The sequence below is a fragment of the Artemia sp. Qi Xiang Cuo genome, chromosome 17 (genome assembly GCF_049724085.1).
Source record: "Artemia sp. Qi Xiang Cuo chromosome 17, ASM4972408v1, whole genome shotgun sequence".
NCBI lineage: Eukaryota > Metazoa > Arthropoda > Branchiopoda > Anostraca > Artemiidae > Artemia > Artemia sp. Qi Xiang Cuo.
The window spans coordinates 29,167,263-29,186,256 of record NC_142810.1 but is presented as its reverse complement, the minus strand read 5'-3'; the positions used below and the strand labels follow the sequence as shown (position 1 = coordinate 29,186,256).

At 35.1% G+C, this 18,994-nt stretch overlaps 1 protein-coding gene across 1 annotated transcript in view; it reads left to right on the top strand.

Annotated features, from left to right (window-relative positions):
* Positions 1-18,994, top strand: part of LOC148942079 (uncharacterized) — a 64,605-nt gene that overhangs the window by 16,966 nt on the left and 28,645 nt on the right. The gene's annotated exons all lie outside the window — the stretch shown is intronic.

Sequence of the window (18,994 nt, the reverse complement as noted above, 5' to 3'; positions counted from 1 at the left end):
CAAATCAAGCCACACAAGTAATACAAACCTAAGCCTATCCAGTGTCAAAGGTGTCTCAAACTGGGACACACAACAAAGAAATGCAATGAAATTCTCCTAGAGTGTAGTAATTGTAAAGCTTTCCATCCTAAAGAGTTGACATCCTGCAACAACACTCAGCCTACATGCATCAATTGCAAAGGCCCACATGAATCTACAAATAAATCACTATGCCCTACATATAAGAAAGAGCTCTAACACTCCAAATAGCAACAGAGAAGGCCATCCCATACCCATTTGCAGCAATGGAAGCAAATGCTGCCCAACAATACCAAATAAAGCCTGTAATGAAACCAACCAAAACCCCCAGGTCAAACGCCCCCCATGCGTCACGCATCCCGGATAACACACCCTCTTCTAAGCCCCCGAGCTCAACGCCCTATCAGAAGAAATCCAAGTCAACAAGCCTCCTTGTCCGGTGAGATGAGGTCAGCCTGGCCCCCCCTCCCAAGAAAAAACAAACCAGAAACACTACCAGGAATTAATCCCTTAACTGACAAACAGGATGCACAACCAAAAATGCAATCCCCAAATATATGCTTATTCATTCTAAACTGTAATGCAGTTCAGGCCATGAACATACATCAACTACAGAAAACAAAAATCATTGCAGAATTGGCAAAAATCTACATCCCTGATGATATGCTCATTCAAGCAAAAAAAGATCTTGCTTTACTTTTAATAAAGCTGAACATTGATACACAGTCATATGAAGAATAAATCAACAACACAACATATATCAATGCTCCAATGGAGTGTAAGATCACTAACAGAAAATAAGCTAAATGAACTAAAATCTTTTATGAATAATAATTCCATTAGTATTGCTTGCCTCCAGGAAACTCATTTAACCCAAAATCAACAAATTAAGTCTCTGGGATATACTATCCTCAGAAAGGATAGATCTTTAGAGAGAAAAGGAGGCGGGGTAGCTTTATTAGTTAAAAATAATCTAAAATTCTGTGGCATCAATTTTCCAGATTTTGCAAATGATGTTGATTCAATTGGTATCAGTGTTAGGCTGAATAATATAAAAACCTACATAATAAGCTTTTATAACCCTAATGGCCAAACTACAGATGCCATGGATTTCTTTAATCATATAAATAATTCTAATAAGTTAGAAAATGTCATTATTTGTGGAGATTTCAATGCCCGCAGCCTTTTGTGGGGGAATAAACCAGCAAATAAAGCTGGTAAATTCATTGAGCATATGACTTCAAATAATAATGAATTAGCTGTTGCTACCCCTCCAAACCTGAATACATATTTCAACCCCAAAAGTGGCAGACACCACAATTGACCTACAAATTGTGTTATTAAATATTTGAATAAAATTTACATAAATAAAATTGATAGTCTATATACTGACCACTTTGCCATTGTTTGCTCCCTAAATGAACCTACTAAAACTCTATCTCATACATCCAAATATATTAACACTAAAGCAAATTGGTCTATACTCCAAAATAAGCAAAATGATGAAATTACAAGTTTCACCCAAATTTCATGCATTTCAAACACAACAGTTGACACACATGCTGAAACCTTGACATCTTCACTAATAAATACAGCTAATCATGCTATTCCATGGACATCACCTAAGAAAACATTCTCTAAACAGATTCCTGAAGCACGGTCGACGAATGAGTGCCAAAACAAATTGAGAATACAAAAGACAGCTAGGACAGATTTCATAAAGAAAACCATAATATACTACACGTTTTAAAAAATTGCAAGCAGAATCTAATCTAAAAAGCACTATAATAGATGCTAAATATAAATACTGGAATAATTTTGCAGATAATCTCTCCAGAGAAACACATGAGCCAATTATACATAAAATCATAAGCCACATCTGTGGGAAAAAGACTTCCCCCAACCCACTACTGTATGAGCTTATACATAATAATACCCAGTGTGACAATGATAATGAAAAAGCTAACCTATTTGCAACTATTTTTGTTAATAAGCTAACATCAAATAATCAAAGCAAACTGTCCCCAATTCCTATGAACCCAAGTTACCAACCACGCCCAGGATCCGAGTATATAACTAATCCATTTTCAATCCAGGAATTGAATAACGCAATACATCATATTAGGACCAAAACTAGCGGCAGCTATAACAATATACACCCTACATGGATAAAGAATCTCACCCCTTCATACAAACAAGAACTGCTAAATGGTTATAATCACGCTTGGGCATCTTCTATGTTCCCCAATATATGGAAATGTTCGTCCCTCCTACCAATCCTAAAGAAAAATAAATCCAAAGATAGCCCTGAGTCTTATAGGCCCATAGTGATTGCTCCTGTGATGGGGAAAATAATGGAGAAAATGATCTATCAGAGACTCCTCTGGTTTGTTGAAAAAAATAATATGATCCATCACACTCAAACTGGATTCAGGAAACACCACTCTTCAACAGATGCTTTCATTTTTCTAACTAATGCAATCAATGAATCTTTCTAAAAAAATAATGTCCTAGTTGTAGCTTTCCTAGATTTTGAAGGGGCATATGACAATTTGAACAACCCAACCATATTAAACAAACTAGTAAACCTAGGCATATCCCCTAAGGTAGCATCCTTGATTTATTCTTTCACAGAAGTACGAAGCTTCATCATTTGTGTAAGTTCAGCCTTCTCACCCCAAAAAACGACAAAAAAAGACCTTCCTCAAGCACCAGTCCTCAGATGCCTCCTATTTGCCCTATATCTCTGGGACATGAACCTACCCTACACGAATCTACAATATGCTGATGATCTGGTGCTATGGTCATCTGGCAACACCTTTGAGATAGCACAGTCAAATCTGCAAAAGTCACTTTCCCAGTTTGAAAAATTCTCTCAACATTCAGATTTACCCATTGCACCTACCAAGTCAAAAATAATCCAATTTCACCGAAAGCGAAACCATGTTAATGCAAAATTAACTCTAAATAAAATAACTGTTCCAGAAGATAGTCATATCAATTACCTAGGGCTCATGCTCGACGAAAAACTTAATTTCCACCTCCGAATCACAAACATAATAAAAAAATGCTAGAGAAAAACAAATATACTAAAAATACTTCTTTCCACGCCCTGGGGCTGTAAGGAGAAAATCTTACTCCAGTTTTATAAATCACATAAAAGACCCCATATTGACTATGGGCTCATCGTCTATGGTGCATGTGCAAAGACCCAGATGCAAAAAATTGAAACAACACAAAATTATATAATACGTCTCATATTTGGCCTTAGGAAACCCACAAGCACCAAGTCTGCTTATGGAGAGTGGATTAACAACAATAAGGGAGAGACGTAGCTTTCTCTTGACAAAACATCTTACAAAAATTGAATCAAATAGCTCCCACACACTACATAATTGGTTAAGAAATCCAGCCATGTATAGAGGCATTGCAGATGAGTATGCCAATATTCAGAAGAAGTTCCCCATACCAGCAAAGTCTATTGCACCCACTTTCCCCCAATCCCCCCATGGACTTGGTCAAGTCCCATAATAAATAATGAGTTCTCAAAGTGGAATAAAGATTTAACCCCCATTGCTTTTGTCCAGAAAATTTGCAGAACTTAATACAATTACCTATAAAAATCACTTCCAAATATTTGTTGATGGGTCAAAAATGAATGAGAAGGTTGCAAGTGGCGTTTTCCTTCCTCACCTGAAAATTGCAATGGGTGAGAGATTATATAATAATTTATCTATAATGTCTGCTGAGTTAAATGCCATAATCATGGCATTAGAACACCTTATGGAAAATAAACCTTTGATTGCTAATTCAAATAATATTATCATATATTCCGACTCTCTATCAAGCCTTGAGTTGCTGGCCTCAGCTCCTCAATATAAGTTGGACATTGACACTTATCATTGTCTCAGTATTATAGATAATCTTGCTTCAAGTGGAATAAAAACTTACTTTCAGTATATTCCTAGCCACTCTGGTATAAGTGGTAATCATCAGGTTGATGAAATAGCAAAAAATGCTATAAATATTGACCAGCCAAGTGGGAGACCAATCCCAATTAGAGATATTTACCGATGGGGGCTATCAGATATTAATTTCAATAAGATTAATCCTATCCTTTCCTCCTTTCCCAATAAGTATCTTTCAAAAATTTATCATAGAATTCGTTCTGGAACAAATGGACTAAATTTTCTTGCATTCTCATATAAGTTTTCTAATTCAAGTGGTTCAATTCCCCTGTCCCCTCTTTGCAGGCATTGTAATATGAATAATGAAACAATTGACCATTGCCTATTTGAATGTAATATGCTGACGTCTACAAAACATACCTTGCTGTGTAAACTGTTAAAATGCTTCAAACACCACAAAATTTCACTATCAGCCAAGAGCCTGTCACACCATACCTGCACACAGAGCATAGAAATCAATATCTATCATCTTATATTTCAACTCCTCGAGTCGAAAGATCTACTGAAAGATATCTGAAAATATCTAATAAATAAGATACAACCAAGCCAGTAGCTCTGTAGCCCACAGAGCGAAGCAAAAAGAAAAGGGCTAAATAGTTTCAACTGAATAGTCTCCCTGCTGTGAATTAGAAGAAGAAGACAGTAAGACAGAAATTGTTACTCACGAAGTCTCTTTGGGCGAGGATGATGTTCAAAGCAAATCCCAAGCAAGAAGATATCCGACAAGAATGTCTGACGACTTACTAGTGTGTGACTTTTCGTTTTTAACTAATTTATCCCTTTCTAATAACATTGCTTTTAATTAGACCAGTATAAAAAGTAACCAGCATGCCAACCCATAAGCAGCCCCGGTGGTACCTTGACTCATGCTAATTGTAAATACCTTGATATTCTCGATTTTTTTTTTTACCAATCTGAAGCCAAAACTAGTCAATAATAACTCCCTTAAGGTTCTTTTTTCAACATCAGAAGCATCCGGGATAAGTGGCTCAAATTTAAATATTTAATTTCATTTAATGATGTTTGCCCTTTTGACGTATTAGAATTAAAAGAGACATGGCTTTCAGATAATGATGACAATAGTGATTTTTTACTCCCTGGTTACCAAATAATCCATATGCCCGATAGATCGACTAAGTGTTCTGGGGGTATCTCACTCTACATCCGTTCGAATATAAATTTTACCAGGCTATCAGAATGTGAACTATTATCTCTATACAAATAAATCTCAGATGTATTTATTCAATAATTGTTAACATAGTTATCGGCCAAAATTCCTATATACTTTCCTTGTTTTATAAACCTCCTCCATTTCAGATCTCATGTTTTTGTAATTTGTTTGATAATTTCTCTAATTTTATTAATCTAACCCATAAAAAGGCAATACTTCTTTGGACTTTAATTGTAACCTCTCAATGTTGGTAAAAATATTGAATCTGATACTTTTTTTTGAATCAGTGACCGTGAGGGGTCTTCTGCCCACAATTTATTTCCCCAGTAGAGTTGATCCTGTGAGATCAACTTCAACATTAATTGAAAACATTCTTTTATCTACTTCCCTTGGAAATGACCTGTCCTCAAATACAACATTTTTGGATCTGTCAGACCACTTTCCTATTTACTTGTCACTACCTTCGCAACAACTAACTCAACGCTCTAGAATAAATATTCCAGCTCCTATTAGAAATTACAGCTCTGCAAATATGACCCATTTTGCCGATCGCCTAAAAACCACTGACTGGTCCGATGTTTTAAATAGTCAAGAGGTAAATTCAGCCACAAATGGTTTTGTGAAACGACTAAGTGATATTATCCATTCAACTTTTCCTATTCGTAAACTTAACTGGAAAACTATCGCTATATGCCCCTGGATGTCACATAGCCTCATTGTTTCCTTGTATCATAAAAATAAATTATGTAAGTTAGCCTGTAAGACCAGTAGTGATATTGACCTATCAAATTATAAAAAATTATAAAAACTTATACACTAAACTCATCCATGAACCAAAGAAAAATTACTATTATACAAAAATTCTCAATTGCAAAGGAAACCTGAAAAATATTTGGTCCACCATTAATGATATACTCTCGAAAAATTGAAAATCAAAGTTTGTACCTATTCGCCTTAAAGACACAAACGGCAGATTAACTGACCATTTACATGCACCTGATGCATTTAATAATTATTTTTCTAATATTCATCATACTGACTCCCGCTCCTCCTTTCAGGCTGTACTTCCTTGCTTCAATTCTAGATCCATATTTCTCTGCCCAGCTAATTGGAATGAGGTACTTCAAATCATCGGTTCTCTCCCTATTAGTTTAACACCTGACTGTCTTGGCTTAAGTAATAAGCTCCTGAAGACCATATCTCCTTTTGTTTGCAAGCCCATCAAGCACATTGCCAACCTATTTTTAACCCACGGAGTTTTCCCCGATTTACTAAAGTTAGCCATTGTTATTCCAGTTCTTAAAAAGGGTGATCTATCTAAGATAGGTCATTATCGTCCAATCTCAATTCTTCCTTTTATATCCAAAGTGCTCGAGATAATTATCTTCAGACGTCTGTCTCCCTTTCTGTTTGGCAGTTAGAACTCCGTTTCCTTCATTTCTCCTTATCAATATGGCTTTCAGCCCAAATTCTCAACTACTCACGCTCTAATTGACGCCACACAGTGCATACGCTCACAACTCGACCTTAAAAAAACTGCATTGGGCTTATTTTTGGATTTTTCTAAGGCCTTTGACATGGTCAATCATAGTGTTTTAATAAGTAAATTAAATAGTTACGGTATTCGTGGCGTTCCCCTCCCTTGGTTCGGCTCTTATCAATCTGGAAGGGTACAGAGTGGGAGCTTAGGTGGAGTATCTTCTCAGCCCTTACCTGTTCGGAGGGGTGTCCTGCAAGGCTTCGTCCTAGGCCCGATTTTATTTCTCCTATATATCAATGATCTTGTTATGGAATTGAGCCATTCAGTGTATCCTGTACTATTTGCTGATAACAGCAACTTCTTTATCACTAGTACCAATTTACCATCGGCAGTAACCTCTGCCCAAGTCCTTCTGAACAGAGTCCAGGCGTGGTGCCTTACGAATAACATGACCATTAATAGCAAAAAAAGCTCTTCTTGCCCAATCTTAGCAAGTTGTGAAAGCTGGGAGCTGAGTAGGATGGTGAAAGATAGATTACTATCCTACCCGGCGACACCTGAAACAAGACAGTCCCTATTTGATACAGGACGGAGAAAGCGGGGGTGTAAGGAGGCTATCCCTAAACATATTTTCAAGTACTATTATTTAGAACCCTTACGATAAACACGTTATCCAACCTGCTCTTGGTTTCAAGTACGCCTCCGACATCCTCCCGCAAATGGAGGCTGCCAAGTTTCTTGGTGTGTTTATTGACTCATGCTTGTCATTCTATAGGCCTAATCATGTTTCTTAGATCACAGCTATAATTTTGAGACAAGTAGCTATGATTCACAGTGTGAATTATTTTCTTCCTCCTGACATCCTAGTCACCCTCTATTATTCCTATATTTTTTCTTACTTTTCTTATTCCGGATCAGTTTGGGGAAATACAAATCGTTCCTTCACTAAAACACTAAAATTTGCCCAAAACCATGCCATTAAATCTGTTTTTCGGCTTCCCTGTGTATATCCAACCCGTGATTTGTACCCACATTTTGGTATAGCTCCATTGGATCAAATAATAAAGAAATTTAACTTATCGCTTGCTTACTCAGCTTTCCGCAACAATCGTCCTCATGAACTATGAATCTATTGTAATATTAAAAATTCGGAAGCCCACTGTCTCCGTCCATCCAATAGAGTCTTTGTGATCCCTAAATGTGTTTCTAGTGCTGCCCAGCAATCTCCCGCTTACAAATCTATTGTTCAATGGAATAACATATCCTCCAGTGCTGAGCTAGCCTCAAGTTTCCGCACGCTGTACAATAATGTATCAAAACTTGATAATATAATTTAATTTTTGATCTTTTAACCATTTTGCTCTAATTACCCATGTTTTATTGTTCTATCTTTTTTTTCCGATTTCACTGTCACTTTTAATTATATTTTTTTTCTTATGGTCCTTAACATGTTCTGTTAAGTTCCGTTCTCTTCTAGGATCTTTATTGTTATTGATGTTATGTTTTTTTTTTAAATTGAATTTAAATTTTGCCCTGGGGGCATATAAGATACATATATAAAGGATGATCGTATAAACTTAGGAGGGGGACTCATTGGATTGCTATTCAGAGGTTTTAGTGCCTTGAGATGGCTATTTGTTGCTTTAGAAACTTAGAAAAAGACTCATTCGATTGGAAATTGAAAGGGCTGGTGCTCTTTTTAACAGTTGAAAGTGATTGGATGGCAACTAACTCCCCTCCTACGCCGACCGTTTCTCCAGACACATTCAATACAAATTTTGAAATAGCCATTTTGTTCAACATAATTAAAAGGTCCGAGAATTATGTCTTTGAGAATGACAACCCCCTTACAGCCCTCAGGGCAAAGGTTTTAAGTTATGCCCTGGAGCATATAAGGGATATATAGAAAGGGTGATCGTATAAACTTCGGAGGGAGTTCATTGTATTGGTAATCAGACGTTCTAGTGCCCTTTTTAAGTTTCAGAGTGATCGGAGAGTGGGTACCCCACCCCACACTTTCCCTAAATGCATCTGATGATGCATTTTCTGATGATGAAATTTTGAGATGGCCATTTAATGTCGTATAAACTTCGAAAAGAGCTCATTCGATTGGACACTGAAAGGGCTAGTGCCCTTTTTTAATAGTCGAAAGTGATTGGAGGGTAACTAACCCCTCCCACGCCCACCCTTTCCCCCAACACATCTGATTAAAAGTTTGAGATATCCGTTTTCTTCAACGTAATTGAAAGTTCCAGACAGTCTGTATTTGAGGATGACACCCCCCGCCCCACAGCCCCCAGGGCAAGGGTTATAAGGTATGCCCTGGGGGCATATAAGCTTTTTATAGAACAGAAGGTCGATCCTCCCCCCCCCCCATACACACACACACACCTCGTATTTTCCCGACAGTTATCTGATAGAAATTTTGAGATGATCATTTGTTGTCGTAGAAACTTGGAAAAGAGATAATTCGATTAGAAATTGAAAGGGCTAGTGACCTTTTTAATAGTCGAAAGTGATTGGAGGGCAACTGACCCCTCCTTCCACGCCAACCAATTTTGAGATGGTAATTTGTTTTTATTAATAAAAAAAAAACTTTCCGAACAAATAAGTTTTTCAAAGAAAAGTAAAGGCCATTTTAAAATTAGGCTCAACAGATACAAATACCTTTTAAAATTCAAAATCAAAACGACCAGAAATTACTATTAAAGAATAAATGAAACCCAAAACGAACAGAAATTAAATAAACAATCATAGCAAAAACATACAAGTAACGATATAAATGAATAAATAGATCTTAAAGCGAGTAATGCTTAGATTGAATGTGAAAATCAAGCTTAAGACGAAACAAATATTTTCCTATTGAAGTAAAAATGAAACTTAAAACGAACAGAAATTAAATAAACAATCAATGCAAACAAAATACAATAGATATTAATGTAAATTAATAAATGAATCTTTAAACGAGTGAAACTTAAATTTAAAATGCAAATAAAGCTTAAAACAAACAAAAATCACTACAAACAAGAGTTTGGGTAGGACCTCCTGCCCTCGGGCCCTGGGGGGCTGTGTTGACCCCTGAGTTTTCGTTATATGTTCTTTGAACTATTTTTAAAAAAAAGCTATCTCAAAGTTCTTATCGGATGGGTTTGAGTAAAAAAGGACGGGGAGGGGGGGGCTAGGTACCCTCCAATCTCTTTTGACTCTTGAAAAGTGAACTAGAACTTTCAATTCCCAAGCAAATGATACCTCTTTGAAGTTAATACGAGCATCCCTTCCATAAGACCCATAGATGCCCTGAGGGCATATCTTATAACGCCTGCCCCCGGGCCCTGGTGGGTTGTGTCAACACCGGATTTTTTCTTATATGATCTTAGAACTATTTTAACAAAATAGCTATCTTAAAATTTGTATTGGATGGATTTGGGAAAATAGGGTTTAGGTGGGGGTTACCCTTCAATATATTTTGACGCTTAAAAAGTGAACTAAAACTTTCAATTTCCAATCAAATGAGCCCTCTCTGAAGTTTATACGACAATGTTGTCTATACAAAACCTTATATGCCCCCAGGGCATGACTTACAACCTTGCTCTGAGGGCTGTGGGGGAGTTGTCATCCTCAAAGACCTAATTTCCAGAACTTACAACTACGTTTAATAAAATGGCTGTCTTAAAATTTCGATTGGATGTGTTTGGGGAAAAGGTGGGCGTACGAGGGGGGTTAGTTGCCCTCAAATCACTTTCGACTATTAAAAAGGGACTAGTTCTTTGAATTTCCAATCGAATGAGCCTTTTTTGAAGTTTCTGCGACACCGCGTTCTATCAAAACCTTATATGCCCCCAGGGTATAACTTAAAACCCTTGCCTTGAGGGGTGTGGGGGAGTGTCCTCCTCAAAAACATATTTTCTATCTGAAAATCAACTACGTTGAACAAATTGGCTATCTCAAAATTTTGTTTGGATTTTTTTGGGGGATTGATGGGCGTGGGGGGGGGGCTAGTTGCCCTCCAATCCCTTTCGACTATTAAAAAGGGCACTAGCCCTTTGAATTTCCAATTGAATGAGTCTTTTTTGAAGTTTCTACGACAACGCCTTCTATAAAACCTTATATGCCCCCAGGACATAACTTAAAACCCTTGCCCTAAGGGTTTTGGAGGATTGTCCTCCTCAAAAACATATTTTCTATCTGGAAATCAACTACGCAGAACAGATTGACTATATCAAAATTTGGATTGGATGTTTTGGGGGGAATGACGGGCGGGGGGGCTAGTTGCCCTCCAATCACTTTCGACTATTAAAAAGGGCACTAGCCCTTTGAATTTCCAATCGAATGAGCCTTTTTTGAAGTTTCTACGACAACGCCTTCTATAAAAAACTTTATTTGCCCCCAGGGCATAACTTAAAACCCTTGCCCTGAGGTTTGTGGGGGATTGTCCTCCTCCAAAACATATTTTCTATCTGGAAATCAACTACGTTGAACAAAATGGCTATTTCAAAATTTTGATTGGATGTGTTTGGGGGAATAATGGGTGTGGGAGGGGCTAGTTGCCCTCCAATCATTTTCGATTATTAAAAAGGGCACTAGAGCTCTCGATTTCCAATTGAATGAGCCCCCTTTGAAGTTTATACGACGACCCCTTCCGTATGAAGTGCCTCTGGATAAAAAAATAATATTAAATAATAATAAAACATTGGAGCGGTATGGCCTTTACTATAGGCAGCGCTACAGCATTGCCTCTGATAGAAACTGTGAAAAAGGCTCATTTGATTGGAAATTGAAAGAGCTAGTGCCCTTTTTATTAGTCAAAAGTGATTGGGGAGCAACCTTCCCCCATCCTATGCCCATCAATTCCCAAAACGCATCAAATCAAAATTTTGAGATAGCCATTTTGTTCAGCGTAAGTAGTAAGCGCCCAATTCGTTGAAAATATACATGTACTTACACAAGCCTGAGGCATGAATATACAGTGTAGTCTAACCGGTACATTGGCTTGTCAGGGTCAGTCACCTATTACTATGAACGGTACTTGTCTTAGCAGACGGGTTTTTATGAGGTAACACGCTCTATATATTGAAAATATACATGTACTTACACAAGCCTGAGGCATGAATATACAGTGTAGTTTAACCGGTACATTGACTTACCATGGGTCAGTCACCTATTACTATGAACGGTACTTGCCTTAGCAGACGGGTTTCTGCAAAGTTTTATAGGCTTCCTTTATAAAATAACAGTTTAAAAAAAAAATAAACATGTATCAATGATCTCTCTTTTGGCAAAAAAAAAATACAAATTCCAATCAAAACTGGTAAGACGTGTTAATAACATGTAAGTTATAGCTATATGATAACTCGTTCAGTATCGCATCTATTATTAGCGGTATCAATGGTATTTCATTTGCGTAAAGCTATCTCGATTTGACAAAACTTTTATCTTTCGCATAAAACTAACTCAATTTGCAAAAATGGTATTCCATTTGCGTAACTCTGCTCTAGAATGACATTGTGACTTGACCTAGCCTTACCTCTCCGATGTGGTCTGTATAATACACAAGTAACGTTTGAAAAGTATTGTCAATTTAATATAGGATCTAACGTTCCCTTCGTTCCCCCATTTCGGCGGGGCAGGGGTGGGTCGGAGTGGGGGAGGGGGAGTCAATTTTGGAGATTTCTGATAACAAGTACCATTCATTGCGATCCTAGCTCTATGTCGGCTTGTTTTAAATACTTCAGCTTGTCTATTCATTTGTGTTAAATAAAAATGTTGAATCTGGAAAATGAAAAAATAAGTATTTAAACAAAATGTACGATGCTGCTAATTAAAAAATAGTAGGCTACACTCAGAATTTTTTGCATGAGGGTTCAGTTAAAGAGGTCTCACTTGCATGAGGGTTCAGATGCATGAGGGTTCACTTGCTTGGGGTTCAGTTACACGGGGATTCAGTTACAATGGAACCCACACAAAAACAATGGGGCACACACAAAAGCCAAAAAATTAAAAGATAAGTATTTAAACAAAATGTACGATGCTGCTAATTAAAGAATAGTAGGCTACACTCAGAATTGTTTGCATGAGGGTTCTGTTAAAGAGGTCTCACTGGCACGAGGGTTCAGATGCATGGGGGTTCACTTGCTTGGGGTTCAGTTACATGCAGATTCAGTTACATGGGGATTAGTTAAATGCGGTTGAGTTGCATAGTCTCATTGGAAAAAATTGGAGGGCATACTTAAACAGTTCTATTAGGAGCTATTTTTATGGAAATGGTTCATTTTTGAATTGAAACTATGCTTTTCTGACTGAAGATACACATTTAAATCAGAATATGTGAGAATGTACACAATTGAAACAAAGAAGTGTGTTTGACGATATCTTCTACAATTTAGTATGAAAAATAGGAATTAACGCTTAAAAAGTTATATTAAGACATATTTTTATGGAAATGGTTAATTTTTGAAATGAAACTATGCTTTTCTGACTGAAGATACACATTTGAATCAGAAAATGTGAAAATGTACACAATTGAAACAGAGAAGTGTGTTTTGACGATATTTTCTATAATTTCGTCTGAAAAATAGGAGTTCACGCTTAAAAAGTTCTATTAAGAGCTATTTTTATGGTAATGGTTCATTTTTGAACCAAAACCACGCTTTTCTGACTGAAAATATACATTATAATCAGAGAATCCTGTATTGAAGATATTTTCTATAATTTCGTCTGAAAAATAGGAGTTCACGCTTAAAAAGTTCTATTAAGACCTATTTTTATGGAAATGGTTCAGATAACAAAATGTACGATGCTGCTAATTAAAGAATAGTAGGCTACACTCAGAATTGTTTGCATGAGGGTTCAGTTAAAGCACTTGCACGAGGGTTCAGATGCATGGGGGTTCACTTGCTTGGGGTTCAGTTACACGCTGATTCAGTTACAATGGAACACACACAAAACAATGGGGCACACACAAAATACAAAAAATGAAAAAATAAGTATTTAAACAAAATGTACGATGCTGCTAATTAAAGAATAGTAGGCTACACTCAGAATTGTTTGCATGAAGGTTCAGTTAAAGAGGTCTCACTTGCACGAGGGTTCAGATACACGGGGGTTCACTTGCTTGGGGTCCAGTTACATGCGGATTCAGTTACATGGGGATTAGTTAAATGCGGTTGAGTTGCATAGTCTCATTGGGAAAAATAGGAGGGCATACTTAAACAGTTCTATTAGGAGCTATTTTTATGGAAATGGTTCATTTTTGAATTGAAACTATGCTTTTCTGACTGAAGATACACATTTGAATCAGAAAATGTGAGAATGTACACAATTGAAACAGAGAAGTGTGTTTTGACGATATTTTCTATAATTTCGTCTGAAAAATAGGAGTTCAAGCTTAAAAAGTTCTATTAAGAGCTATTTTTATGGAAATGGTTCATTTTTGAATTGAAACTATGCTTTTCTGACTGAAGATACACATTTAAATCAGAAAATGTGAAAATGTACACAGATCAAACAGAGTAGTGTTTTTTGACGATATTTTCTATAATTTCTTCTGAAAAATAGGAGTTCACGCTTAAAAAGTTCTAAAGAGCTATTTTTATGGAAATGGTTCATTTTTTAACAAAAACCACGCTTTTCTGACTGAAAATATAGATTATAATCATAGAATCATGTATTGAAGATATTTACTATAATCTCGTCTCAAAAACAGGAGTTCACGCTGAAAAATGTCTATTAAGAGCTATTTTTATGGAAATGGTTCATGTCTTTAGCAAACTTAGCCATAGCTAGTTGAAACTCTGCATAAATATCTTCATTATTATCCTAAATGCGTAGGTACTAAAGAAACATTGAACATTTTTTCTGATTTTGTTTGTTTTCACAATAAAATAGATTGTCTTTAGCAAACTTAGCCATAGCTAGTTGAAACTCTGCATAAATATCTTCATTTTTTTTAGCCTAATTGCGTAGGTACTAAAGGAACATTGAACATTTTTTTCTGATTTTATGTGTTTTCGCAAGAAAATAGCTGGTCTTCCCTTCAATGAATTCAGATGGTTTTAGGACTCATCTCCCTAGCCATAACTCCATTCAACCTTGAGCGAAGATATAAAAGTTTGATGAAGTATTTTTCTACTTAAAAACTACATTAACGACTTCCGATATTATAAGACTGTATGACAAATAATTTATCAGTTACCGAGAGTTCAATGACTCCTCCCCAAAATGACTTCCAGGGGTTTTATGACTCCTCCCCACACTGAACTCAGATGGTTTTTGGACTCATCCACCTAGCCATAACTCCATTCAACCTTGAGCGAAGATATAAAAGTTTGATGAAGTATTTTTCTACTTAAAAACTACATTAATAACTTCCAAGATGAAAGGACTGTATGACACAGAATTTATCAGTTTGAAAAAATCAGCTTGTGGTATTATATTTGAATGTGCATTTTTATTATTGTCTATGGAACTCGAAGGTACTAAAGGAGCATTGAACATTTTTTTCTGATTTTGTGTGTTTTCGCAAGAAAATAGCTGGTCTTCCCCACAATGAATTCAGATGGTTTTAGGACTCATCCCCCTACCCATAATTCCAGTCAACCTTGAGCGAATATATAAAAGTTTGATGAAGTGTTTTTCTACTTAACAACTACATTAATAACTTCCAAGATGATAGGACTGTATGACACAGAATTTATCAGTTTGAAAAAATCATCTTGTGGTGTTATATTTGAATGTGCATTTTTATTATTGTCTATGGAACTCGAAAAAATTGACTGTTATCATTGGATAGTGAACTATAACATGTTTGAGTATGATAAAAGCTTGTGAAGTTCCACATTACGTCATATAAACAGACAGGGATTCTATGATAGAGTGATTACACCACTTAATAATGCTGGTCGGGAACTGAGAAATGTTCAGGAGGAAGTCAGTGAAATTTGCAGCTTTTTCGGGGTTAAGGCACTCTACGTAAAGGGCAATGTATCTACAGATAAAGTTTTAATTCAAAAGTGTGACCCTAGGATTCCACTTTTCAATCTAGAATAGTTAAAGTGCCCTAAATTTGAAGGGGGTTATCACCGTCCTGAAACCGAGGTTAGGTTCTTCGCACAGTGGATACCTAAGAACATACCTGATCGTGATAAATCCATAAGACATGGTAAAAACTATTCAATATCATGGGACCATCGTTTGTGGATGTTTAAGAGTGAACTCTAAGTACTATTTTTATGTAAACATTTGTTGTTGTTTTTTTTTTTTCAAAAAAAAAATCTGTCAATACTTTTAAGCAATAAATATCTTTAAGCTTAACCCGTCTTTATTCTTTAGAATAGTTCTAATGTAAGCATGTAACAAACTCGTTCCTGAAGTCACCTCTTGGATACACAATGTAGAAACTTCATTTAAGAAACTATGAAAAAAAATTGTAAGTAAATAAGTAACAAATTCTTTCTTGAAGTCACCTCTTGGATACACAATGCATAAATTTCATTTAAGAAATTATGAAAAAATTGTAAGTAAGTATCAAATTCTTTCTTGAATTCACCTGCTGGATAAACAAAGACATTTCGTTCAAGAAATTATGACAAAATTCTAAGTAAGTAACAAACTCCTTATTGTTTTCATGACTTAGATACAAGATATAGAAATTTAATTCAAGAAATTATGAAGAAATTCTCAGTAAGTAACAATTTCTTTCTTGAAGTCAACTCTTGGATACACAATACGGAAATTTCATTCAAGAAATTATGAAAATGTTTGTAAGTAAGTAACAAGCTCTTTATTTATTTCACCTCATGTATATACATAACCGACACTTAATTACAGAAACTGAGAAAAAAATCGGAAGCGAGAAACTTTTTTTTTTCTCTTTATCACATAAAATTTTCAGTAAGATGCAGTATTTATAACGTTCATTAAATAAGCTATTAAAACATTCCAAGTGGGTAAAAATTTCTTTCTTGAGTTAAACTATTGAATATACAATGATGAAATTCAATTAAAGAAATTATGAAAAAATTGTAACTATGTAGCAAATTCTTTCTTGAATTCACCTGTTGAATAAACAAAAAGACATTTCGTTCAAGAAATTATGACAAAATTCTAAGTAAGTAACAAACTCTTTATTGTTTTCACGAGTTAGATATACGATGTAGAAATTAAATTCAAGAAATTATGAAAAAATTCTCAGTAAGTAACCGTTTCTTTCTTGAAGTCAACTCTTGGATACACAATACGGAAATTTCATTCAAGAAATTATTAAAATATTTGTAAATAAGTAACACACTCTTGATTGCTTTCACCTCTTTGATATACAGTACAGATACTTCATTCAAGAAATTATGAAAAAATCGCAAGTAAGTAACTTTTTTTTTCTCTTTATCACAAACAATTTTCACAAATTATGACAAAATTCTAAGTAAGTAACAAACTCGTAATTGTTTTCACGACTTAGATATACGATGTATAAATTTAATTCAAGAAATCTTTCCTTGGCACCTTTCCAAATGAGCGGAGATTCCTCACCGATTCCTACACATTGCAAAAAAGTGAGCAGTACGAAAACTCCACGTTTTCAACCAGACTGGTTTTTTTAGCTAAATCTTTGGAAACAGCCTCTATTTCAGACCGTTTAAGTTTTGATGTTAGTGTTGTCAGTCGAAAGCTATTTGACACGACACACAAACAGAGTCATAGTGAGAGAGATATCCAAAAAGTTGGGTTGATCTAGGTTCACTTAGAGTGGCCAAAGACATTTCGTTCAAGAAATTATGACAAAATTCTAAGTAAGTAACAAACTCTTTATTGTTTACACGACTTAGATACACGATATAGAAATTTAATTCAAGAAATTATGAAAAAATTCTCAGTAAGTAACAATTTCTTTCTTGAAGTCATCTCTTAGATACACAGTACGAAAATTTAATTCAAGAAATTATGAAAATATTTTCAAGTAAGTAACAAACTCTTTATTGATTTCACCTCTTGGATATACAGTACAGATACTTCATTAAAGAAACTATGAAAAAATCGCAAGTAAGTAACTTTTTTTTCTCTGTATCTCAAACAATTTTCACTTAGCTACATGATGTAGAAATTTAATTCAAGAAATTATTAAAAAATTCTCAGTAAGTAACAATTTCTTTCTTGAGGTCAACTCTTGGATACACAATACGGAAATTTCATTCAAGAAATTATGAAAAAATTGTAACTAAGTAGCAAATTCTTTCTTGAATTCACCTTTTTGATAAACAAAAAGACATTTAGTTCAAGAAATTATGACAAAATTCTAAGTAAGTAACAAACTCTTTATTGTTTTCACGAGTTAGATATACAATGTAGAAATTAAATTCAAGAAATTATGAAAAAATTCTCAGTAAGTAACAGTTTCTCTCTTGAAGTCAACTCTTGTATACGCAATATATGTATATTTCAGTAGGGATGGGCTGAATTGATTTGTTTTCAAACAGCAAAACTCTATTGTTTTTCTACACTTGATATACAGAGTCGGAAATTACATATTAAATTCTTTAAAAAAACGTGCTTCAGTCGCTTTTTTTTTTCTCTTTATCAACTAAAAATTTCAATTAGCTACCTGATTTAGAAATTTAATTCAAGAAATTATGAAAAAATTCTCAGTTTTCTTGAATTAACCTGCTGGATAAACAAAAAGACATTTCGTTCAAGAAATTATGACAAAATTCTAAGTAAGTAACAAACTCGTAATTGTTTTCACGACTTAGATATACGATGTACATATTTAATTCAAGAAATCTTTCCTTGGCACCTTTCCAAATGAGCGGGGATTCCCCACCGGTTCCTACACATTGCAAAAAGTGAGCAGTACGAAAACTCCACGTTTTCAGCCAGACTGGTTTTTTTAGCTAAATCTTTGGAAACAGCCTCTATTTCTGACCGTTTAAGTTTTGATGTTAGTGTTGTCAGTCGAAAGCTATTTGACATGACACACAAACAGAGTCATAGTGAGAGAGATATCCAAAAAGTTGGGTTGATCTAGGTTCACTTAGAGTGGCGCGCGCCACTCTAGACATCGTATATCTAACTCGTGAAAACAATAAAGAGTTTGTTACTTACTTAGAATTTTGTCATAATTTCTTGAACAAAATGTTTTTTTTTTGCTCTAGCCGGTAAATTAAAGAAAGAATTTGGTACTAACTTAAAATTTTTTAATAATTTATTGAATCAAATTTACATATTTTGTATACTAGAGTTTAATTAAATAAATAAATTTTTAATTAATGGGAATTTTTCAATAATTTCTTGAATTAAATTTCTACATCGTTTATCTAAGTCAAAATTTTTTGTGATAAAGAGAAAAAAAAGTTACTTACTTGCTAT